The sequence below is a fragment of the Octodon degus genome, unplaced genomic scaffold, assembly GCF_000260255.1.
Source record: "Octodon degus isolate 3935 unplaced genomic scaffold, OctDeg1.0 scaffold00009, whole genome shotgun sequence".
NCBI lineage: Eukaryota > Metazoa > Chordata > Mammalia > Rodentia > Octodontidae > Octodon > Octodon degus.
This window is the reverse complement of record NW_004524585.1, coordinates 21,936,089-21,942,128: the sequence shown is the minus strand read 5'-3', so window position 1 is coordinate 21,942,128 and position 6,040 is coordinate 21,936,089.

Here is a 6,040-nt window from a genome sequence, read left to right as displayed (position 1 = left end):
GAGGTAGTCCCTGGACAGCTAGAAAGATACGTATTATTGGTGCCACAATAGGGTTTCAGGGCCAAGTGAAGGAATTTGGCCTCTGGCTGAATACTATTAGTTATTCATTATTTCTATGAATAGTATCTAATACTATTCATAGAAATCTTTAAGAATACAACTTTTGGAGGGCTGTCCAAATAGCTCAGTGGATTAAAGCACTTACAAGTAAGCACAGGGGCCAGAGGCTTGATCCCTGGGCCTTGATTTTGTCATCTATATTAATATACTGATGTCTGCTTTTACAAGTAATGTCTGCTTTGCTTCCTTCATCAAACAGGAGGACAGACAAAAGAACTAAATATATTTGTAGTAAAGAACTCAAGGTAGTCCAAATTCTTAGAAATGAATTGTTTTGTTCTTTTTATAAATACTGGATTAAAACTGGCTATTAGACACACTGTTAATATTTTCTTCCAGATTGCATGATAATCTTTTTCTCTCAGTGATGACTTTCAAAGGAAAGTTTTTAATTTTGATGAAGTTCAGTTTGATGTATTTCTCAATTGTAATACTATTCATAGAAATCTTTAAGAATACAACTTTTGGAGGGCTGTCCAAATAGCTCAGTGGATTAAAGCACTTACAAGTAAGCGCAGGGGCCAGAGGTTTGATCCCTGGGCCTGCCGCACCCAGCCCCATCCCTGGGGCGTGGTGAGACTACAATTGAGACTGGGCATGGTGGCACACACCTGTAATCCCAGCACTTTGGAGGCTGTAAACAGGAGAATCACTACGAGTCCGAGTCTGATCCAGTAGTGAGACCCTGAACACCCCATAAACCCTTCCCTAAAAAAAATACAAACAACAACAAAAAAAAACAAAAAACATAACTTTTGTTCTTAATTTTTGTTTCAATTTAAAGAACAGAGGTGAATACCTATGGGAGCTCTCCTCCCCGAGGCCTGCTGACCAGCCCATCTTCCCTGGCCATCCAACCCAAACCCACCTGTCTTCACCCTTCTTACGCCAAGCTGAGACTAAATTGAAGTTTATCTTCAAATGGCCCTATACTTACTGGCCACCCAGTTCCTATAGAGCTTTCCAACTCTCTAGGAAAGACTTTTCCTATCAAAACTCACTGGGATAAAACTGAGTTCTTAAGAGAGAAATTTCGTAGCACAGCACCTCAAAATTTCTAGATCAAAAGACTCTAAGAACACATAGCGAGATCCACTCCTAGCCCAGGCCCCATGAGTGTGTGGGAGAGCTTCCAGCTACCCTGCACCAGCGGGACCTGCCAGTCCAAGCCCAGGCGCAGTGTGGGTGAGACCCTCTTCCATCCCCTTGGGACCCACCCAACATTCCACAGCACCCCCCACCCCTCCCATGTGTGAGAATTTCTGCCACGTTCTGGGAACCCCCAGATCCAGTCCTAGCCCAAGCCTGGTGAGTGTGTGGGAGAGCTACCTCTCACCGCTACTCCACCTTGTCCCCTCCAGACTCAGCTCAGGCCTAGCATGCAGGCCTGAGGTGAAACCCTGTAGCTGCAATCCCTGCAGAGAGAGTAGGGGACAGAACCACCCAGCTAGTCCAGGAGCAGAACATCTTGCCAGAGGGGCACAACAGGTTCACTCCCAAGGGCAGCAGCAGGAAGGAACTGAGCACAGCAGACAGACCCAAGCCAGGCACAGCTGGATAAATCCAAACTTTGTAGATCTGCACCTGAACTTCAGTAGGTGCTAAGGTTATAACTGTACCAAAGATCTACAATAAAGTTCAGAAGACCATGCTACACAAAATGCCAACGAAAAGGAACAAAATGTGATCTCAGACCCCAAGCCCACCCATAACAAGTGCAGAGGACACACAGAACAAAGTGGGACTCACACAGCTGAAATCAATGAATCCATGGCTTCTGAAATAAAGAAACAGCTGCAGAAAGGTATAGAGGAACTCAGATTGGAAATGAAAAAAGAAATCCCTGAATTAATAACATCTGCAGTAAAGAATCAAATGCAGAAACATATGGAGGAAACCCAATGCCCACCCAGAACAAGCGCAGAGGACACTAGCTCAGCTCCGATGTATGAATTAATAGCATCGACAGTAAATAAGCAACAGCAGAAAGTTATAGAGGAACTCAGAGCGGAATTTTCTGAAATAAGAAAAGAATTCTCGGAACTCATAGCATATGAAGTAAAGAATCAACTACAGAAATATGGGGAGGAAACCCAATCTGAAAAAACACATAGCATAATATCAGGGATCTGTGTATGTATTTTTGTCACTCTGTCATTTTACCTGTTTCTCTCAGTCTTTATTCCAAATTTCTGATTTCCTCCAAGTTGACTTCATTCTCTAGAATGTGCTTTCAATTTAGCATGAAAAATGTCTTTGGCAGATCTCTATGAAAATTTAAAGAAAATATTTTTTTTTTTTTGTATTTTAGGGAAGGGTCTACAGGGTGTTCAGGGTCTCACTACTAGATTGGACTTGTAGTGATCCACCTGCTTCCAGCCTCCCAAGAGCTGCGATTACAGGCGCACACCACCACATCCAGACTCAATTGCCATCTCAGCATGCCAGGGATGGAACCCCTGGCCCCTGCGCCTGCTTCCAGGTGCTTTAATCTACTGGGCTATTTGGATGGCCCTTATATGCAGCTTTTCTTTTCTTTTTTTTTCAGTGTCAGGGATTGAATTTAGGACTACGCATACCAGGCACATGTTTATTCTACTGAGCTATCCTGCTGGCCCAAGAAAAGGACTTTTTTGCTCTGTACCTATTTGTATTTCCTCCACCTCCTGTGCAACAAAGAACTCAGAAACCCAAGAACATTAATGTTTTGATTTTATTTTTCAAAAATAACAAATGATTTGTAAAAAGTTTATCCACCAGGCTTGTAGCTCACTCTGTTAGGTGTGAGAAACTTTTTCCTGAAGATTCTAAGAAGTCTTCCCTCACATGTCTCACCTAATCACTTCTGGGCCTAACCATGGCAAAGAGCAAATGCGATTACTTTTAGGATACTTGGTCACACACAACAATAAGATTAGCTTCCCGGTAGGGCCACAGATACAAGGGAGAAGTGGTAAAGGAACAAACTCAGGTTGAAAGAAAGAAGAAAATAATTGCTGAACAGACACCAAAATCTCCACAACAGGCTGGCTGAAATTGGTGGATACCCACTGACCTTCCCAACCTCAGCTAGTTCACTGTCTACCGAGAAGAGAGGGTGATCCCAGTTTCATTCACTAAATCCCATGGTGGAGGTAGAATTGAACACCTGATTAAGTTGGGAGTGAGGGATGCCACAAGGGTGTATTAGTGTTAAGAACGTATTAGATAGAAAGAAGTGAATAGTTGTTAATAGCATCAAATATTCTGTGTAGGGGCCAGGGAGATGGTGCAGTAGAATAAGCACTTCCCTGGTAAGCGCAAGGGCCTGAGTTCAATCCCTGGTTCCGCAAAAACAAAACAAAACAAAACAAAACACCCTCTGTATAGCTCTCCTTTATTTAACATTTTAAATCACTTGAGTTCATGTAAAAGTCAAATGTTGCATCATCTCACTATGCCATTCTCTTCCAAGCAAGAATACAATAAAACATGGGGCTGGGGAGATAGCTCAGTACAATAAGGGCTTTCCTGGCAAGCTCAAGGGCCTGAGTTCAATCCCTGGTTCCGAAAAAAAACAAAAAACAATGCAATTTTAAAAAAAGACTCTTGGTGAGGCTTTGTAAAAGAAAGCCTGCAAAATGTTATATCGTTCCAAAGTTACTGTGCTGAAAAGATTCTTAATTCTACACCAAAGACCATAAAAATTTTAGTTGCACCTTCGTGTTTGCATGTGTAAATATTTAAGCACTTTAACATATTATACTCTTTGAGAAACCTAGTGTACCCTTTTCATTTTCAGATATATCAATGTGGCTCGATTATAAATAAATAAATTGATCACTTGATTAATGATTGATGAATAGGCTGTCGATCACCACACAAAAGAGTGAAAAGCGGCAGGAGGCGAGAGGAAGACATCTGTTCACATACTGCAGTCTTGGTAGGTGCTTCAGGATAGTAATACCCAGTGCAGAGAGTGGCTGACATCTGCTGGTCAAACTGCAAAAAGCAAAGTGGATTTTCTTTGTGCTCCTAAAGAACAGTATTAATAAGTGAATAGTGTCACTGTCTTCATGCAGAATAACGAAAAATGCTGCCAGTCATCTGTTTGTTATGTCTACACTATGCCAAGCTTGTGGCTGTTTGAAAATATCTGAAGTTTGAAGCATCACATGGTTACTGAAAGGATCTACATCCTCTTCACCAACAAAGATGTTATGAGCACCCTGGAAAATAAATTGTGCCAACTTGGGGGTTGAACTCAGGAGAATCACTCTCAAAACACAGTAGCTTTCAAAGTAGTTAAATGATGACCTGTTGTCCTCAATCCAATGAAATTCCTGGCTCCAGGACCCACTTGGAGTTGTGTCTTGTTTAAATGACTAAAGCCATTAGCTAAATAACTTTCACTGACTGCCTACTATGTGCGATACATAGTATACCATGAAGAATTAATAATAGAACCTGGGTCTTGATTGTAAAATAAATTAGTCTTATTAAAATGACTGACAAAAAAGAAACAATTAGAGAATTAACAACTTGAAAAGTTTATTCTGATTCAAATGTTCAGAGGATTTGGTCCATGGTCATCTAGCCCCAGCTTCGCTGCTGACTGTGGCGAAGCAGAAACATCATGATTGAAGGTGGCGCCAACTGCTTCTCCCACAGCCACCAGGAAGCAGAGAACAGGCGAGTGCCAGCAACCCTTCTCCTTCCGTGGTTGGTCAGTTTGCCCTGCTGCCATCAGGAGGTGCACAGCCTACACGCAGGGTGGGCTCTCACTCTCAGACTGCTGACGCCCATGCCAGTTAGCTCTGGAAGTGCTCTCACAGACACACTCAGAAGTGTGCTTTCCTAGTTTTCTAGATGTTTCTCAAGCCAATCAAGTTGACAAGCAAGATTAACCACCACAAAAACAGCACATACTTTTAAAAAATTTCCCCATTTATTTATGTGGTATGAGGCTGTGCTATGCAGCCTGGAGTCTTAGTGATCCTTCTGTCACAGCCTCCCCGGGGCTGGGATTACAGGTGTGTGCCACAACACCTGGTTTTGGGGTAGCATGCAGGCAGGTACAGTGTGTGGTACCAGGGATCAAACTTGGGTCCTTGCGCTTGCTAGACAGGTGCTTAGACTGCTGAGCTATCTACCCAACCCCGAAAATAGCACATGTTATGTAGCACAGGAAGTAATCCTCCAAATGTCTTCAGCAAATAAGGATCATGTTGATTGGAGTTGTTAGGAAAAATTTATTGAAGTCAATAGGATTTGAGCTGAGCTTCTAAAAAGAAATGAGATAAGAAGTGCGGTGGTTAAAGGGATCTGAAGAAACTTTAGGTGACAGTGATGAGTACGGGCCCAAGGTATAAATGAGTATAGTGAACCCAGAGCGTAGTGTGATGACGAGATACTGTTTTGCCTACAGCATATATAAATACAAAATATCTGAGAGTGGCAGCAGAAAGGAGTCAGGAGGAAATGAAGCCTGTCGGGGTAAGGACAGGATACCTGATGATAACGTGAACTTTCAGGAAAAAACGCAAAGATCCACAAACGATAAATAACAGCGTTACCATAGCAAGCTCCCTAACTATGATTTGATCCCTTTTCTACTTGCAGAGTCTTTATAAGAAACTGTTGTGCTGCAAGTATTACTGTCTAGCATTACAAAGAACATCTAACAATTCAGTAATAAAAACAAAAACAATTTTAAAATAAGTGAAGGATCTAAACAGATATTTCCCAAAGAATGTATGCAGGTCACCAATAAGAATGTGAAAAAATGGGGCTGGAGAGATGGCTCAGTGGTCTAAAGCACCTACTTGGAACAAGCTTATCAAGGCATCAGGGACTGCGGTTCAATCCCCCAGCACCACATGCCAGCCAGCCGCGCCCCCTGGTGGGCTGAGCTGGCCACACACACACCTCTCTCTCTCTC